Source organism: Cherax quadricarinatus, chromosome 61, assembly GCF_038502225.1.
Source record: "Cherax quadricarinatus isolate ZL_2023a chromosome 61, ASM3850222v1, whole genome shotgun sequence".
NCBI lineage: Eukaryota > Metazoa > Arthropoda > Malacostraca > Decapoda > Parastacidae > Cherax > Cherax quadricarinatus.
The window spans coordinates 5090332-5111171 of NC_091352.1; positions in this window are offsets into that span (position 1 = coordinate 5090332).

Sequence of the window (20840 nt, forward strand, 5' to 3'; positions counted from 1 at the left end):
AAGAGTGTGAGAGAGAGAGCAGGAAAGAATGCTGTCGTGGAGGATGTTTGGTCGTGTTTGGCGATGTTTGGTGGTGTTTGGTGGTGTTTGATCGTGTTATGGAGTTGCGATTCACAAGTGTTATTCTTCGTGCGGGTCGGGTGCTCACCGCTCCTGCTGCCCGGACCTCTGCGGGTAGCCCCTTGGCATGCCGGGTATGCTGGCCTCAATATACCCAACTGTGGGGTAACCTCTGTGACTGTATCCACTGTTCTTCTCTCAGGGTGACTAGTGTGTGTGTTGACTGCTAGTTTGTGTGTGCTGGCCACGCTCGATATGCTCAACTTTACTGCCACGAGTATGCTCAGTGTGGGAGAACTGTCTTCGTCTGAGATGCAGGACTGTCAGAGGCTGGGAAAGTGGGAGAAACTGTGGGAGGGAGAGGGTGAGAGACACTATTTCTGATACACATCAATAACTTACCAAAAGAAACTGAATCATATATATCCCTTATAAATATTTTATGAGTGTATATGGGATCCAACAAGACTGGAAAACATACTCGACTTTATTTTCAAAATACTGATGACCTACTACGAAATGTAACATTATCAAACAGTTCATTCAGATCAGAGTCTAATCGAAGTCCAGACTTGTATGCGCAGGTGTCCTGACCAGCAACATATATACAGTTACGAGGAAGCCTTCACCAAATTCAATTTAAACAACATAAACATCAACTGGGGTCAAATAAATCATGTCCTTAATGAAACATTCTGGGAAGATATCTAAAATAACATGGATCCGAACTAGTGTCTTGAAAGGATCAATTCTTTGGCAGGTGAAATATGCTCAATGTATATTCCCCTGAGAAAAAGGAAGAGAAGATGTATACTGGAAAGAGAAAGATGCTTCCTCTACAGAAGAAGGCGAAGAATCACTGAGCTTTCAAGGGAGGTTAGATTATCCGAAGTAAAATGATTCATACAGGATCAAGGAAAGACAGGAATCCAACATATTTCTTTTCATATGCCAAAAAACAAGGCAAAAACCACGGACGACACAAAGAAATGAGTAAGATACAGAAGTCTTATTATGACTCTGCGTTTAACGAGCCATTAAACTAAAGATCGATAAATCCGAATATTTTTATCATGAACGAGCCTCAAGACCTTCTCAATATATCCCAGATTTCTGAAATAACCCTAACTCTACTGGACTTTGAAAAAGTCATTAACAACATGCCCATACACTCTGCCCCAGGCCCAGACTCGTGGAACTCCGTGTTCATCAAGAACTGCAAGAAACCCCTTTGGTGTACCCTGTCCCTCTGTCTTACCTCCCCTCCCTTCTTACCTCCCTCTCGCTCTCTATCTTACCTCCCCTTCTTTCTCTCTCTACTCTTCTACTAACACAACCCACCGCTTCCCTTCTACCCACCACCCCCTCCCCTATCTTCCCCTCCCCGAGAATCAAGAGGTTTGGATAGGTAAGTCATTAAGTAGAGTACACAGAGGTGTGAGGGGTAGGGGAAAGTACTCATTGGGTAGGTCTAAGGCAAGTGCCGGAGCAACCTGCCTAGATTTAATTTAGATCATGGAGTATATGGAGAGAGGGATTATATATGTATGGAGGGAGGGTTTATGTATGGAGGAAGGGATTATATGTGGAGAGAGGGGTTATATATGGAGGGAGGGGTTATATATGGAGAGAGGGATTATATATGGAGGGAGGGGTTATATATAGAGGGAGGGGTTATATATGGAGGGAGGGGTTATATATGGAGGAAGGGATTATATATGGAGGGAGGGGTTATATATGGAAGGAGAGGTTATTAATGAGAGAGGAGTTATATATGGAGGGAAGGGTTATATATAGAGGGAGGTGTTATATGTGGAAGGAGGGGTTATATAGAGAGGGTTGAGGGAACTGGGGCAGAACAGGTGGACGCACTTGCCTTCATACAGAAGTTAAGATAAGCAGAGCGCAGAACACTAAGATGTAAGGCAGACAGACCCTAGCAGACAGACACCTAGCAGACAGACACCAAGCAGACAGACCTCAGAGGCCGGACTTCAATAGACAGATATTGACAGACAGCCATCGGCAGACACTCCCCTGCAAACAGACTTTGGCAGACAGAATTCGACAGGCATACCTCGACTGACATATTTCAGCAGACACACGCCAGCAGACAGCAGACAAGGAGCAGGAACCGCTGCGTCACTCCTTCTCATCACCGTGTTGAACAGACTGCTAAAGTCACCCCTCCCCTTCCCACCTCTTCCCCTTCCAATATCTTCCCCCAACCCATCTATACCCCTCCCTCCCCACCCCTCCTCCCCCCAATATGTTCCTCAGGTAACAGTAACAGTGCCTTTGGACCAAAACAAAAGTGCAAGCCCAGGTGTTGCTCTGACTTTAATAGCTGTCGAACCCACAGTGGTATGTTACCGAACCCACAGTGGTATGTTACCGAACCCACAGTGGTATGTTACCGAACCTACAGTGGTATGTTACCGAACCCACAGTGGTATGTTACCGAACCCACAGTGGTATGTTACCGAACCCACAGTGGTATGTTACCGAACCCACAGTGGTATGTTACCGAACCCACAGTGGTATGTTACCGAACCCACAGTGGTATGTTACCGAACCCACAGTGGTATGTTACCGAACCCACAGTGGTATGTTACCGAACCCACAGTGGTATGTTACCGAACCCACAGTGGTATGTTACCGAACCTACAGCAGAATACTGCTGAAGTCTACCAACTTAAGCCGAGAGAGAGAGAGAGAGAGAGAGAGAGAGAGAGGGAGAGAGAGAGAGAGAGAGAGAGAGAAATAGAGAGAGTAGAAATATGTTTGGGCAGGGGCAGGCATGGGCAGTGATGGGCCTGTGGGCCGTGCTCAGGCATACATTAGCGACGCTTCCACAAACATACACCATCTTTCTCAACCAATCTCTCCTGTCCCACCCCCAACACCCCCTACCCAGCCTCCCCCCTAAATAACCTCCCCTAACCCCTCCCACCCCACCCCAACCCACACTTCTCCACACCTGGGGTTATCAGGCGTCGTGGAGAGCCGGTGTACCGGGGTGGTGTTGTGGTGTGGGCAGCCCTAAGTACTGTCCATTAGGGTGTGGGAGGACACGGCTGGGCAGGTGTCAACACTGCAAGACAGTGGGCGGTGGTTGAGTGTTGATGGTAGGGGATAGTGGAGTGGGGGTTGATGGTAGGGGATAGTGGAACGGGGGTTGATGGTAGGGGATGGAAGAGGATAGTGGAGTGAGGGGGGTGATGGTAGAGGATAGTGGAGAGGGGGTTGATGGTAGGGGATGGTAGAAAATGGTGGAGCGGGGGTTGATGGCAGAGGATAGTGGAAGGGGGGTTGAGTGTTGACGACAGGGGATGGTAAAGGATAGTTGAGCGGGGGGGGGGGGGAGTGGAGTTTACTGGTGAGAAACATATACATCCACAGTCTGCTGCTACCATGATTCCCATGTCATTACCATGACAGAATACACAATAATGGTACTCTTACCTTCTCTCTATCCTTCTACCGCCCACCTGTCTATCCTCCTACTAGCCCTCCTCCTTCTTCAACTCCTGCCCCTCCATCACCCACCTCCTGCCCCTCCATCACCCCTCCGTCCTCCAGGGAGGCTGGAGGGAGGGTCAATAAGGTATCACGATCAGTTACATCCTCCACACACTAATTTGTCCGGCCAGTGATCAGCCAGTTTCAAAAGGCGCCGGCCAGCTAGCCTTAAGATGCTGCCTGTAACCTGCTGTAACCTGCTGTGCCGGCCAGCTAGCCTTAAGATGCTGCCTGTAACCTGCTGTAACCTGCTGTGCCGGCCAGCTAGCCTTAAGATGCTGCCTGTAACCTGCTGTAACCTGCTGTGCCGGCCAGCTAGCCTTAAGATGCTGCCTGTAACCTGCTGTAACCTGCTGTGCCGGCCAGCTAGCCTTAAGATGCTGCCTGTAACCTGCTGTAACCTGCTGTGCCGGCCAGCTAGCCTTAAGATGCTGCCTGTAACCTGCTGTAACCTTCTGTGCCGGCCAGCTAGCCTTAAGATGCTGCCTGTAACCTGCTGTAACCTGCTGTGCCGGCCAGCTAGCCTTAAGATGCTGCCTGTAACCTGCTGTAACCTGCTGTGCCGGCCAGCTAGCCTTAAGATGCTGCCTGTAACCTGCTGTAACCTGCTGTGCCGGCCAGCTAGTCTTAAGATGCTGCCTGTAACCTGCTGTAACCTGCTGTGCCGGCCAGCTAGCCTTAAGATGCTGCCTGTAACCTGCTGTAACCTGCTGTGCCGGCCAGCTAGCCTTAAGACGCTGCCTGTAACCTGCTGTAACCTGCTGTAACCTGCTGTGCCGGCCAGCTAGCCTTAAGATGCTGCCTGTAACCTGCTGTAACCTGCTGTGCCGGCCAGCCAGTCTTAAGATGCTGCCTGTAACCTGCTGTAACCTGCTGTGCCGGCCAGCTAGCCTTAAGATGCTGTCTGTAACCTGCTGTAACCTGCTGTGCCGGCCAGCCAGTCTTAAGATGCTGCCTGTAACCTGCTGTGCCGGCCAGCTAGTCTTAAGATGCTGCCTGTAACCTGCTGTAACCTGCTGTACCGGCCAGCTAGTCTTAAGATGCTGCCTGTAACCTGCTGTGCCGGCCAGCTAGTCTTAAGATGCTGTCTGTAACCTGCTGTAACCTGCTGTGCCGGCCAGCTAGTCTTAAGATGCTGCCTGTAACCTGCTGTAACCTGCTGTGCCGGCCAGCTAGTCTTAAGATGCTGCCTGTAACCTGCTGTAACCTGCTGTACCGGCCAGCTAGTCTTAAGATGCTGCCTGTAACCTGCTGTGCCGTCCGCTGTCCTCCCTATACCTTACTGTACCGCTCCTGCTGTACCCTGGCTGTAACATTTTTCTTGTCTACTGTAACTTACTGTATCTTTCAGTTTCACAACCTAATTCTCTCATTTTCCTGGAGCTGTATAACCCTTATGGGTCCCATTAATAATAATAAAAATAATTATAATAATAATGACTGGCATGTGGTCCCCTCTGTCAGTACATGTCTGTCTGTCAGACTCATTACATCCCTCCCTGTCTCCCCCCTCCCTGTCTTCCCCCTCCCTGTCTGTCTTCCCCTCCTATCACACTCTCCAGTTCCCGTCCTTCCCCCCACTCAAAGCCTCCTCTCTCCCTTATTTCCAGTTTTCCTCCATGTTCTCTCTCTCTCTCTCTCTCTCTCTCTCTCTCCCTCCCTCTCCCTGCTTCAAGGGTGGTGAGGCAGCTCATTAACATACTCTTTACTGCAGATGAATGTGCAACATCCAGCAACAGGCTGCTGCATGAGAGAGAGAGAGAGAGAGAGGGTGTTAAGATAGTGATTAATTAGCATTAGGATTATGTATATGTGATTCTCTCTCTCTCTCTCTCTTTCTCTCTCTCTCTCTCTGACAAGGTCTGGTTAATCTTGGATCAACCAGACTGTTGCTATTCGCCTTCAAATAAACCCAGGGCAACCTGGGTCAAACTAGATTAACCCATATCAACTCAATTCATCGCAAAGAGTCCAAGACTGCTCAGAACCTTCAGAAGATCACGTCTCATATAGCCGAACTGACCCTGCCTGAGTCAGTGACCGGTTCCTCATATAGCCGAACTGACCCTGCCTGAGTCAGTGACCGGTTCCTCATATAGCCGAATTGACCCTGCCTGAGTCAGTGACCGGTTCCTCATATAGCCGAATTGACCCTGCCTGAGTCAGTGACCGGTTCCTCATATAGCCGAACTGACCCTGCCTGAGTCAGTGACCGGTTCCTCATATAGCCGAACTGACCCTGCCTGAGTCAGTGACCGGTTCCTCATATAGCCGAACTGACCCTGCCTGAGTCAGTGACCGGTTCCTCATGTAACTAAAATGACCCTGCCTGAGTCAGTGACCGGTTCTTCATATAGCCGAACTGACCCTGCCTGAGTCAGTGACCGGTTCCTCATGTAACTAAAATGACCCTGCCTGAGTCAGTGACCGGTTCTTCATATAGCCGAACTGACCCTGCATGAGTCAGTGACCGGTTCCTCATATAGCCGAACTGACCCTGCCTGAGTCAGTGACCGGTTCCTCATATAGCCGAACTGACCCTGCCTGAGTCAGTGACCGGTTCTTCATATAGCCGAACTGACCCTGCCTGAGTCAGTGACCGGTTCTTCATATAGCCGAACTGACCCTGCCTGAGTCAGTGACCGGTTCCTCATGTAACTAAAATGACCCTGCCTGAGTCAGTGACCGGTTCTTCATATAGCCGAACTGACCCTGCCTGAGTCAGTGACCGGTTCCTCATATAGCCGAACTGACCCTGCCTGAGTCAGTGACCGGTTCCTCATGTAACTAAAATGACCTGCCTGAGTCAGTGACCGGTTCTTCATATAGCCGAACTGACCCTGCCTGAGTCAGTGACCGGTTCCTCATATAGCCGAACTGACCCTGCCTGAGTCAGTGACCGGTTCCTCATGTAACTAAAATGACCCTGCCTGAGTCAGTGACCGGTTCTTCATATAGCCGAACTGACCCTGCCTGAGTCAGTGACCGGTTCTTCATATAGCCGAACTGACCCTGCCTGAGTCAGTGACCGGTTCCTCATATAGCCGAATTGACTCTGCTTTAGTCAGTGACCGGTTCCTCATATAGCCGAATTGACCCTGCCTTAGTGACCGGTTCCTCATATATAGCCTAACTGATACTGCCTGAGTCAGTGACCGGTTCCTCATATATAGCCTAATTGACCCTGCCTGAGTCTCAGGACCGACCATATAGCCGAATTGACCTCGCCTTTAGCGACCGGTTCCTCATATATAGCCTAATTGACCTGCCTGAGTCAGTGACCCATTCCTCAGGTAGCCGAATTGGACTCCTGCCTTAGTGACCGGTTCCTCATATATAGCCTGACTGATCCTAGTTCCGAGAGTCTGTGACCGGTTACTCATATAGCCGAATTGACCCTGCCTTAGTGACCGGTTTCTCATATATAGCCTAATTGACCCTGCCTTAGTCAGTGACCGGTTCCTCATATATAGCCTAATTGACCCTGCCTTAGTCAGTGACCGGTTCCTCATATAGCCGAATTGACCCTGCCTTAGTGACCGGTTCCTCATATATAGCCTAATTGACCCTGCCTGAGTCAGTGACCGGTTCCTCATATAGCCGAATTGACCCTGCCTTAGTCAGTGACCGGTTCCTCATATAGCCGAATTGACCCTGCCTTAGTGACCGGTTCCTCATATATAGCCTAATTGACCCTGCCTGAGTCAGTGACCGGTTCCTCATATAGCCGAATTGACCCTGCCTTAGTCAGTGACCGGTTCCGCATATATAGCCTAATTGACCCTGCCTTAGTCAGTGACCGGTTCCTCATATATAGCCTAATTGACCCTGCCTGAGTCTGTGACCGGTTACTCATATAGCCGAATTGACCCTGCCTTAGTCAGTGACCGGTTCCTCATATATAGCCTAATTGACCCTGCCTTAGTCAGTGACCGGTTCCTCATATAGCCGAATTGACCCTGCCTGAGTCAGTGACCGGTTCCTCATATAGCCTAATTGACCCTGCCTTAGTCAGTGACCGGCTCCGCAGATAGCCGCCCCAACATATAACGACCACCTCGCATATTGGACCACCTCGTTCACCGCCGGGCGACGATCGTGACTTGTAATGACTCTTCAAAGGTCATTAGCATCACCTGCAATTAACAGTTACGTTTTGGCTGTGCATTTACCAATTGCTAATATAAGTTACAACAAAATTTCGCTGTACACAGAGCGAAATTTGGATAAACCTTTACAAAGAGTGATATGTGATATTAAGTTCTAAACAGAGCGAAACGTGGCTTGATGAAGCTCTACACAGGGCGAAATGTGACATATATCGAGCGTTCGTCACAGCGTAAAAATCTTTCATATTTATGTAAAACATATCTTGTATGTATCACCATGTATCTTATGTATCATCATGTATTTTTTGTATCTTATGTATCATCATGTATTTTTTGTATCTTATGTATCATCATGTATTTTTTATGTATCACCATGTATCTTCTATGTATCACGTATACTTTATGAACCACCACGTATCTTGTGTCACCATGTATTTTGGCTTATGTATTATGTATGAGCTCTCAAGTTTCACGTATTATGTATCCCGAAACAAGTGTTAAAAACTTCCTTATTGATCACACGACTTGTTGCTGCTGGCTCTTTGCATCAGGGACGAGAGAGAAAGAGAGAGAGAGAGAGAGAGAGAGAGAGAGCACATAATCAATAGCTTTTATGGGTCGGCTTTTAGTTAACTTCCTCAACACCTCTACCCTTCAGGAGGTCACGTGACTGGTGGCGGTGGTAGTGGTGGTTGTGGTTGTGGTAGATGGTGGTTGCGGTGGTTGGTGGTGGTGGTTGTGGTGACCTGACTAACAACGGTGGCAGCGCCATCATCAGTTAATAACATCAACAACAGTGCCATCAATAACATCAACAACAGTGAGGTAATCAGTCCCTCAGCCTGGAATCAACGTGTTCAGTCATCAGTCTTATAGAAAGCACAGCATAGAGCTGGGAAAGTGGCTTAGAGCATAGAGCCACTTCCCTGGCTCTTTGTAGTACTTTCTACAAGAGTGATGGAGTAAACACGTCGACTCCAGGTTGAGGGACTGACCACCTCAGACTCCTCCTCTCCTTACACCTTTCTGCTTTGTATGGACTGATGAAGTCACTGTGTGGCGAAATGTTTCCTTATTAAGATACTCAAGTGTTGCACATGTGTCTAATTTATCCACACTGAGAACTGTATATCTCTCAGTGTATATACACTGAGAACTGTATATCTCTCAGTGTATCTACACTGAGAACTGTATATATCTCAGTGTATATACACTGAGAACTGTATATCTCTCAGTGTATATACACTGAGAACTGTATATCTCTCAGTGTATATACACTGAGAACTGTATATCTCTCAGTGTATATACACTGAGAACTGTATATCTCTCAGTGTATATACACTGAGAACTGTATATCTCTCAGTGTATATACACTGAGAACTGTATATCTCTCAGTGTATCTACACTGAGAACTGTATATATCTCAGTGTATATACACTGAGAACTGAATCCTTGGCTCAGATACGGCAGCAGGATGGCACTCTGGGCGGCAGGATGGCACAGATGTATATGTGTGTGTTGGGGGGGGAGGGGGAGGAATCGGCAGCAGTAAGGTGGCACTGAGGACTGCAGGATGGCACTCTGGGCGGCAGGATGGCACTCTGCGGCACCAAGAACATCATCTTAGGTCCATTTAGTCGAGCCGGTCAGGGCGGTCTCTAAGGCCCCTGCAATCTCAACCAACACCACCGCTGTCACTACCACACTGACTTACTGTAACATTACCCTCTACCCTCTCCCACCCCCTCTCTCTACCCTCTACCCCACCTCTCTCTCTCACCCACCTCTCACCTCTCCCACCCCTCTCTACCTGTCTATCTACCCCCACTCTACCCTCTCCCACCTCTCTCTCAATCTCTCCTCCACCCCCTCCCACCCCTCTACCTCCCTCTCACCCCACCCTCTCAATATAACAAGTATATTTTGTAACAAACTTATTATTATTATTATTATTATTATTATTATTATTATTATTATTATTATTATTATTATTATTATTATTATTAATAGTAATAGTGGAAGTATTGTATTTTTATATTATTGCATTAATTTTCTAATAATAATAATAATAATAATAATAATAATAATAATAATAATAATACCACACACAATATATACGACACCATGCCCAGCCCTTCTAGGTGCAGGGAAAGCACTCAGGCGTGGGTGCCACCTTGTGGCGGGGGTGCCACCTTGTGGCGGGGGTGCCACCATGTGGCGTGGGTGCCACCTTGTGGCGTGGGTGCCACTCAGGGTGGGTGCCACCTCAGAGTGGGTGCCACTCAGAGTGGGGGTGCCACCTGGTGGCGTGGGTGCCACCTTGTGGCGGGGGTGCCACCTTGTGGCGTGGGTGCCACCTTGTGATGAAAGCACTCAGGCGTGGGTGCCACCCTTTGTGATGTGCCACCCCAGGGCGTGGGTGCCACCTTGTGGCGTGGGTGCCACCTTGTGGCGTGGGTGCCACCTTGTGGCGGGGGTGCCACCTTGTGGCGTGGGTGCCACCTTGTGGCGGGGGTGCCACCCAGATGGCCACCCAGATGGGCAGCCACCTCAGGCGGGTGCCACCTTGTGGCGGGGGTGCCACCAGGCGGGTGCCACCTCAGGGCGGGGTGCCACCTTGTGGCGGGGTGCCACCTGTGGCGGGATGACACCTGTGGCGGGGATGACACCTGTGGCGGGGATGACACCTCAGGCGGGGATTATTGTTCCTTGTAGCGGGGTGCCACCAGGGCGTGGGTGCCACTCAGGGCGGGGTGCCACCTGTGGCGTGGTACACCAGGCGGGTGCCACCTTTGTGGCGTGGTGCCAATTGTGGCGGGGTGCCACCTTAGGCGTGGGTGCCACTCAGGGAGGGGGTGCCACCTTGTGGCGTGGGTGCCACCTTGTGGCGGGGGTGCCACCTTGTGGCGTGGGTGCCACCTTGTGGCGGGGGTGCCACCTTGTGGCGTGGGTGCCACCTTGTGGCGGGGGTGCCACCTTGTGGCGTGGGTGCCACCTTGTGGCGGGGGTGCCACCTTGTGGCGTGGGTGCCACCTTGTGGCGGGGGTGCCACCTTGTGGCGGGGATGACACCTTGTGGCGGGGATGACACCTTGTGGCGGGGATGACACCTTGTGGCAGGGATGACACCTTGTGGCGGGGATGACACCTTGTGGCGGGGACGACACCTTGGGGTGGGGATGACACCTTGTGGCGGGGATTACACCTTGTGGCGGGGATGACACCTTGTGGCGGGGATGACACCTTGTGGCGGGGATGACACCTTGTGGCGGGGATGACACCTTGTGGCGGGGATGACACCTTGTGGCGGGGATGGCAGACCAGAGAGGCCTAGCTTGTGCTAGGCCTGGGGACAGTTGGTCCCAAAGATGAGGTCCTTGTGCCTCCTCCCATGGCAGACTTAGGTCTCAGACACTCCCTAAAGAGGGAGTCAAGGCCGGGCCACCACTTGTAAAAGACCCGGGCCACCACTTGTAAAAGGCCCGGGCCACCACTTGTAAAAGGCCCGAGCCACCACTTGTAAAAGGCCCGGGCCACCACTTGTAAAAGGCCCGGGCCACCACTTGTAAAAGGCCCGGGCCACCACTTGTAAAAGGCCCGGGCCACCACTGGTAAAAGGCCCGGGCCACCACTTGTAAAAGGGGCCACCACTTGTAAAAGGCCCGGGCCCTTGTAAAAGGCCCGGGCCACCACTTGTAAAAAGGCAAAAGGCCCGGGCCACCACTTGTAAAAGGCCCGGGCCACCACGGGCCACCACTTGTAAAAACCCGGGCCACCCCGGGCCACCACTTGTAAAAAGCCCGGGCCGCCACTTGTAAAAGGCCCGGGCACAGGCCCGGGCCGCCACTTGTAAAAGGCCCGGGCCACCCGCCCATGCCACCACTTGTAAAAGACCCGGGCCACCACTTGTAAAAGGCCCGGGCCACCACTTGTAAAAAGCCCGGGCCTTGTAAAAGGCCCGGGCCACCACTTGCCACCACTTGCAAAAGGCCCGGGCCACCACTTGTAAAAGGCCCGGGCCACCACTTGTAAAAGGCCCGAGCCACCACTTGTAAAAGACCCGGGCCACCACTTGTAAAAGGTCCGGGCCACCACTTGTAAAAAGCCCGGGCCGCCACTTGTAAAAGGCCCGGGCCACCACTTGTAAAAGGCCCCGGCCGCCACTTGTAAAAGGCCCGGGCCACCACTTGTAAAAGGCCCATGCCACCACTTGTAAAAGGCCCGGTCCACCACTTGTAAAAGGCCCCAGCCACCACTTGTAAAAGGCCCGGGCCGCCACTTGTAAAAGGCCCGGGCCACCACTTGTAAAAGTCCCGGGCCACCACTTGTAAAAGGCCCGGGCCACCACTTGTAAAAGGCCCGGGCCTCCACTTGTAAAAGGCCCTGGCCACCACTTGTAAAAGGCCCGGGCCGCCACTTGTAAAAGGCCCGGGCCATCACTTGTAAGAGGCCCGGGCCGCCACTTGTAAAAGGCCCGGGCCACCACTTGTAAAAGGCCCGGGCCACCACTTGTAAAAGGCCCGGGCCACCACTTGTAAAAGGCCCGGGCCGCCACTTGTAAAAGGCCCGGGCCACCACTTGTAAAAGGCCCGGGCCATCACTTGTAAGAGGCCCGGGCCACCACTTGTAAAAGGCCCGGGCCACCACTTGTAAGAGGCCCGGGCCACCACTTGTAAAAGGCCCGGGTCACCACTTGTAAAAGGCCCGGGCCACCACTTGTAAAAGGCCCGGGTAAAAGGCCCGGGCCACCACTTGTAAAAGGCCCGGGCCACCACGTGTAAATGGCCCGGGCCACCACTTGTAAAAGGCCCGGGCCACCACTTGTAAAAGGCCCGGGCCACCACTTGTAAAAAGCCCGGGCCGCCACTTGTAAAAGGCCCGCCACCACTTGTAAAAGGCCCGGGCCACCACTTGTAAGAGGCCCGGACCACCACTTGTAAAAGGCCCGGGCCACCACTTGTAAAAGGCCCGGGCCACCACTTGTAAAAAGCCCGGGCCGCCACTTGTAAAAGGCACGGGCCGCCACTTGTAAAAGGCCCGGGCCACCACTTGTAAAAGGCCCGGGCCACCACTTGTAAAAGGCCCGGGCCACCACTTGTAAAATGCCCGGGCCGCCACTTGTAAAAGGCCCGGGCCACCACTTGTAAAAGGCCCGGGCCACCACTTGTAAAAGGCCCGGGCCACCATTTGTAAAAGGCCCGGGCCGCCACTTGTAAAAGGCCCGGGCCGCCACTTGTAAAAGGCCCGGACCACCACTTGTAAAAGGCCCGGGCCACCACTTGTAAAAGGCCCGGGCCACCACTTGTAAAAGGCCCGGGCCACCACTTGTAAGAGGCCCGGGCCACCACTTGTAAAAGGCCCGGGCCACCACTTGTAAAAGGCCCGGGCCGCCACTTGTAAAAGGCCCGGGCCACCACTTGTAAAAAGCCCGGGCCGCCACTTGTAAAAGGCCCTGGCCACCACTTGTAAAAGGCCCGGGCCACCACTTGTAAAAGGCCCGGGCCACCACTTGTAAAAGGCCCGGGCCACCACTTGTAAAAAGCCCGGGCCGCCACTTGTAAAAGGCCCGGGCCACCACTTGTAAAAGGCCCGGGCCACCACTTGTAAAAGGCCCGGGCCACCACTTGTAAAAGGCCCGGGCCACCACTTGTAAAAGGCCCGGGCCACCACTTGTAAAAGGCCCGGGCCACCACTTGTAAAAGGCCCGGGCCACCACTTGTAAAAGGCCCGGGCCACCACTTGTAAAAGGCCCGGGCCGCCACTTGTAAAAGGCCCGGGCCACCACTTGTAAAAGGCCCGGGCCACCACTTGTAAAAGGCCCGGGCCACCACTTGTAAAAGGCCCGGGCCACCACTTGTAAAAGGCCCGGGCCACCACTTGTAAAAGGCCCGAGCCACCACTTGTAAAAGGCCCGGGCCACCACTTGTAAAAGGCCCGGGCCACCACTTGTAAAAGGCCCGGGCCACCACTTGTAAAAGGCCCGAGCCACCACTTGTAAAAGGCCCGGGCCACCACTTGTAAAAGGCCCGTGCCACCACTTGTAAAAGGCCCGAGCCACCACTTGGCCACCACTTGTAAAAGGCCCCCGCCACCACTCGTAACAGGCCCGGGCCACCACTTGTAAAAGGCCCGGGCCACCACTTGTAAAAGGCCCGGGCCACCACTTGTAAAAGGCCCGGGCCACCCGGGCCACCACTTGTAAAAGGCCCGGGCCACCACGTGTAAAAGGCCCGGGCCACCACTTGTAAAAGGCCCGGGCCACCACTTGTAAAAGGCCCGGGCCACCACTTGTAAAAGGCCCGGGCCGCCACTTGTAAAAGGCCCGAGCCACCACTTGTAAAAGGCCCGGGTGACCACTTGTAAAAGGCCCGGGCCACCACTTGTAAAAGGCCCGGGCCGCCACTTGTAAAAGGCCCGGGCCACCACTTGTAAAAGGCCCGGGCCACCACTTGTAAAAGGCCCGGGCCACCACTTGTAAAAGGCCCGGGCCACCACTTGTAAAAGGCCCTTGGGCCACCACTTGTAAAAGGCTCGGGCCACCACTTGTAAAAGGCCCGGGCCGCCACTTGTAAAAGGCCCGGTCAGCCACTTGTAAAAGGCCCGGGCCACCACTTGTAAAAGGCCCGGGCCCGAGCCACCACTTGTAAAAGGCCCGGGCCACCACTTGTAAAAGGCCCGGGCCACCACTTGTAAAAGGCCCGGGCCACCACTTGTAAAAGGCCCGGGCCACCACTTGTAAAAGGCCCGGGCCACCACTTGTAAAAGGCCCGGGCCACCACTTGTAAAAGGCCCGGGCCACCACTTGTAAAAGGCCCGGGCCACCACTTGTAAAAGGCCCGGGCCACCACTTGTAAAAGGCCCTTGTAAAAGGGGCCACCACTTGTAAAAGGCCCGGGCCACCACTTGTAAAAGGCCCGGGCCACCACTTGTAAAAGGCCCGGGCCACCACTTGTAAAAGGCCCGGGCCACCACTTGTAAAAGGCCCGGGCCACCACTTGTAAAAGGCCCGGGCCGCCACTTGTAAAAGGCCCGGGCCGCCACTTGTAAAAGGCCCGGGCCGCCACTTGTAAAAGGCCCGGGCCGCCACTTGTAAAAGGCCCGGGCCGGGCCACCACTTGTAAAAGGCCCGGGCCGCCACTTGTAAAAGGCCCGGGCCACCACTTGTAAAAGGCCCGGGCCGCCACTTGTAAAAGGCCCGGGCCGCCACTTGTAAAAGGCCCGGGCCACCACTTGTAAAAGGCCCGGGCCACCACTTGTAAAAGGCCCGGGCCGCCACTTGTAAAAGGCCCGGGCCACCACTTGTAAAAGGCCCGGGCCACCACTTGTAAAAGGCCCGGGCCACCACTTGTAAAAGGCCCGGGCCGCCACTTGTAAAAGGCCCGGACCACCACTTGTAAAAGGCCCGGGCCACCACTTGTAAAAGGCCCGGGCCGGGAGAATACCAGCGAATATTTAATAATAATAATAATATAATATCTCTATTATCATTATTATTAGTAGTAGCAATAATAGTATATTAACATTTAAATTACTATTATTATATTTGTTATTATTATTATATGCTAATATTTCAATTATTATTATTATTATTTAATGGTGGGGCGTTGCTACACAGGTTACACAGGTTACACAGCACCTGTGAAAAATTTAAGACAACCAGGTTCGTTCCGAGGAATGAGAGAGTAAACTCCTTAGATCAAGATCCTCCCACCAGCATCAAGGCAACCCCCCCCCCCCCCGTAAGTACATATATATATATATATATATATATATATATATATATATATATATATATATATATAAGAATAGGGTCAATAAATATTTACTTAAAAACTCTATAATATTTATTAAGATAATCTACAGATATTACATATACTGTACACACACGCATACAAAAAACGCACATGTGCACACACAAACACTCGTTCACACGCACATAAACACACCATACACACACATACATCACAACACCAGGTCACAACACCAGGTCACCTTGCGACCAGGGGAAGGTGGTAGCCACCTGGATATCCCACGCTTGTCACGAAGGTTCCATAGGCCTATTTGAAACTGTGGTTCCATAGGCCTACTTGACACTGGAGCCTCTTTAGACCGACACAGATCGCCATCCCTGACGCATATATTGCGATAGTCCCTCCAGAGCTGAGAATGACTGGAGCATTCTGCCCGGAGGAACGTTGGTTGCTTAAGTCTTGTTCCAGCTCGGAAGTGTGGAGCTCAGTGGTCCTTGAAGAAGTGTGGAGCTCAGTGCTCCTTGAAGAAGTGTGGAGCTTAGTGCTCCTTGAAGAAGTGTGGAGCTTAGTGGTCCTTGAAGAAGTGTGGAGCTTAGTACTCCTTGAAGAAGTGTGGAGCTTAGTGGTCCTTGAAGAAGTGTGGAGCTTAGTGGTCCTTGAAGAAGTGTGGAGCTTAGTGGTCCTTGAAGAAGTGTGGAGCTTAGTGGTCCTTGAAGAAGTGTGGAGCTTAGTGGTCCTTGAAGAAGTGTGGAGCTTAGTGGTCCTTGAAGAAAGCCTTCTGGGTGTTCCCTCCTCGAGGCATAACTCCAGAAATTGAAGAGGTCTTCCTTGGAAGGATTCGGAAGCTGTCTGAAGCTCTGAAGTTAGCAGCTGATGATCCTTGAAGGTGCACTTTTAAATGGACACTGTGAAGTGCACTTGTAAGTAGACGCTGGGAGGTGCACTTGTAAGTAGAAGCTGTGACGTGCACTTGTAAGTAGACGCTGTGACGTGCACTTGTAAGTGGACGCTGTGAGGTGATGTCTAAAAACGCAGAGAGAGAGAGAGAAACAGAGAGAGACAGAGAGAGCACCCTGAAGAAGCCTCCTGGAATTCCAAGCTGAAGACCACAACATCGAAGTACTTCGAAGTCTCTGTCATCCTGGAGGTTGAAAGCAGTTGTAGCAGGCAGAGCTGGTGACTTCAGTCGACACATATGGTTCCTGAAAGTTGTATTGCGAGGCAGCAGACCAGTGTTACAGCTGAGGACACAGAAGCTACCTCCTGCCGGAGGATACAGTCTTCAAGACCACCTCCACCATCAGACATACATCAGAGACACGTATACCTGCTGGTTTAATGTATTCTTGACTGGTAGTGAACAAGCGACAAGCAGGCCTGATGACCCCCGTGTAGTATATCTGAGGAGGTGTTAGCGGGGTCAAAGCCCCCCGTGGCCCGGTCCATGACCAGGCCTCGCCGTTGGATCAGGGCCTGATCAAGCAGGTTGTTACTGCCGGCAGCACGCAATCCAACGTACGAACAACAGCGCGTTAACGACACTCAACAAGGTAGTCGGAATCTCTTAAAAATATTAATTTATTAACTCCGGTCTTAATTACTGCCAAATCACCCGATAATACAGTGGGAAACGTCGAAGCTCTTATCGCTGTTTCGACCAACAGGTACCTTCTTAACAATTATCTGCATACAGAAACGTGCTTTTAACGACGTTTCTCCTTACAAATTTTAATTTGTTGGAACATTATACAGTCTGAAGTTCATTAGTACAGTGTAGCGTCACTATCAATGTAGCATCACTATCAGTGTAGCGTCACTATCAGTGTAGCGTCACCATCAGTGTAGTGTCACCATCAGTGTAGCGTCATCATCAGTGTAGTGTCACCATCAGTGTAGCGTCACCATCAGTGTAGCGTCATCATCAGTGTAGTGTCACCATCAGTGTAGCGTCACTATCAGTGTAGCGTCATCATCAGTGTAGTGTCACCATCAGTGTAGCGTCACCATCAGTGTAGCGTCACCATCAGTGTAGCGTCTTCATCAGTGTAGTGTCACCATCAGTGTAGCGTCACTATCAGTGTAGCATCACTATCAGTGTAGCGTCACCATCAGTGTAGTGTCACCATTAGTGTAGCGTCACCATCAGTGTAGCGTCATCATCAGTGTAGTGTCACCATCAGTGTAGCGTCACTATCAGTGTAGCGTCACCATCAGTGTAGCGTCACCATCAGTGTAGCGTCACCATCAGTGTAGCATCACTATCAGTGTAGCGTCACCATCAGTGTAGCGTCACCATCAGTGTAGCGTCACCATCAGTGTAGCGTCATCATCAGTGTAGTGTCACCATCAGTGTAGCGTCACCATCAGTGTAGCGTCACCATCAGTGTAGCGTCACCATCAGTGTAGCGTCACCATCAGTGTAGCGTCATCATCAGTGTAGTGTCACCATCAGTGTAGTGTCACCAGTGTAGCGTCACTATCAGTGTAGCATCACTATCAGTGTAGCGTCACCATCAGTGTAGCGTCACCATCAGTGTAGCGTCACCATCAGTGTAGCGTCACTATCAGTGTAGCATCACTATCAGTGTAGCGTCACCATCAGTGTAGCGTCACCATCAGTGTAGTGTCACCAGTGTAGCGTCACCATCAGTGTAGCGTCACTATCAGTGTAGCATCACTATCAGTATAGCGTCACCATCAGTGTAGCGTCACCATCAGTGTAGCGTCACCATCAGTGTAGCGTCACCATCAGTGTAGCGTCACCATCAGTGTAGCGTCACCATCATTGTAGCGTCATCATCAGTGTAGTGTCACCATCAGTGTAGCGTCACCATCAGTGTAGCGTCACCATCAGTGTAGCGTTAATATCAGTGTAGCGTCACCATTAGTGTAGCGTCACCATCAGTGTAGCGTCATCATCAGTGTAGTGTCACCATCAGTGTAGTGTCACCAGTGTAGCGTCACTATCAGTGTAGCATCACTATCAGTGTAGCGTCACCATCAGTGTAGCGTCACCATCAGTGTAGCGTCACCATCAGTGTAGCGTCACTATCAGTGTAGCATCACTATCAGTGTAGCGTCACCATCAGTGTAGCGTCACCATCAGTGTAGTGTCACCAGTGTAGCGTCACCATCAGTGTAGCGTCACTATCAGTGTAGCATCACTATCAGTATAGCGTCACCATCAGTGTAGCGTCACCATCAGTGTAGCGTCACCATCAGTGTAGCGTCACCATCAGTGTAGCGTCACCATCAGTGTAGCGTCACCATCAGTGTAGCGTCACCATCATTGTAGCGTCATCATCAGTGTAGTGTCACCATCAGTGTAGCGTCACCATCAGTGTAGCGTCACCATCAGTGTAGCGTCACCATCAGTGTAGCGTCACCATCAGTGTAGCGTTAATATCAGTGTAGCGTCACCATCAGTGTAGCGTCACCATCAGTGTAGCGTCACCATCAGTGTAGCGTCACCATCAGTGTAGCGTCATCATCAGTGTAGTGTCACCATCAGTGTAGCGTCACCATCAGTGTAGCGTCACCATCAGTGTAGCGTCACCATCAGTGTAGCGTCACCATCAGTGTAGCGTCACCATCAGTGTAGCGTCATCATCAGTGTAGTGTCACCATCAGTGTAGTGTCACCAGTGTAGCGTCACTATCAGTGTAGCATCACCATCAGTGTAGCGTCACCATCAGTGTAGCGTCACCATCAGTGTAGCGTCATCATCAGTGTAGTGTCACCATCAGTGTAGCGTCACCATCAGTGTAGCGTCACCATCAGTGTAGCGTCACCATCAGTGTAGCGTCACCATCGGTGTAGCGTAACCAGCAGTTACTGTAACCTCACCAGCAGTGTAGCGTCACCATCAGTGTAGCGCCACCATCAGTGTAGAGTCACCAGCAGTGTAGCGTCACTATCAGTGTAGCGTCACTATTAGTGTAGCGTCACCATCAGTGTAAGGTCACCATCAGTGTAGCGTCACCAGCAGTTACTGTAACGTCACCATCAGTGTAGCGTCACCAGCAGTGTAGCGTCACCATCAGTGTAGCGTCACCAACAGTGTAACGTCACCAGCAGTATAGCGTCACCATCAGTGTAGCGTCACTATCAGTGTAGTGTCACCAACAGTGTAACGTCACCAGCAGTATAGCGTCACCATCAGTGTAGCGTCACCATCAGTGTAGCGTCACCATCAATGTAGCGTCACCAACAGTGTAACGTCATCAGCAGTATAGCGTCACTATCAGTGTAGCGTCACCACCAGTGTAGCGTCACCATCAGTGTAGCGTCACCATCAGTGTAGCGTCACCATCAGTGTAGCGTCACCATCAGTGTAGCGTCACCAACAGTGTAACGTCATCAGCAGTATAGCGTCACTATCAGTGTAGCGTCACCATCAGTGTAGCGTCACCATCAGTGTAGCGTCACCATCAGTGTAGCGTCACCAACAGTGTAACGTCATCAGCAGTATAGCGTCACTATCAGTGTAGCGTCACCATCAGTGTAGCGTCACCATCAGTGTAGCGTCACCAACAGTGTAACGTCACCAGCAGTATAGCGTCACCATCAGTGTAGCGTCACCACCAGTGTAGCGTCATCATCAGTGTAGCGTCACCATCAGTGTAGCGTCACCAGCAGTGTAGCGTCACCAGCAGTATAGCGTCACCATCAGTGTAGCGTCACCACCAGTGTAGCGTCATCATCAGTGTAGCGTCACCATCAGTGTAGCGTCACCATCAGTGTAGCGTCACCAGCAGTGTAGCGTCACCATCAGTGTAGCGTCACCAGCAGTGTAGCGTCACCATCAGTGTAGCGTCACTATCAGTGTAGCGTCACTATCAGTGTAGCGTCACCAGCAGTGTAGCGTCACCAGCAGTATAGCGTCACCATCAGTGTAGCGTCACCAGCAGTGTAGCGTCACCAGCAGTGTAGCGTCACCAGCAGTGTAGCGTCACCATCAGTGTAGCGTCACCATCAGTGTAGCGTCACCATCAGTGTAGCGTCACCATCAGTGTAGCGTCACCATCAGTGTAGCGTCACCATCAGTGTAGCGTCACCAGCAGTGTAGCGTCACCAGCAGTGTAGCGTCACCATCAGTGTAGCGTCACCATCAGTGTAGCGTCACCATCAGTGTAGCGTCACCAGCAATGTAGCGTCACCATCAGTGTAGCGTCACCATCAGTGTAGCGTCACCATCAGTGTAGCGTCACCAGCAATGTAGCGTCACCAGCAATGTAGCGTCACCATCAGTGTAGCGTCACCAGCAGTGTAGTGTCACCATCAGTGTATCGTCACCAGCAGTGTAGCGTCACCATCAGTGTAGCGTCACCATCAGTGTAGCGTCACCAGCAGTGTAGCGTCACCATCAGTGTAGCGTCAGCAGCAGTGTAGCGTCAGCA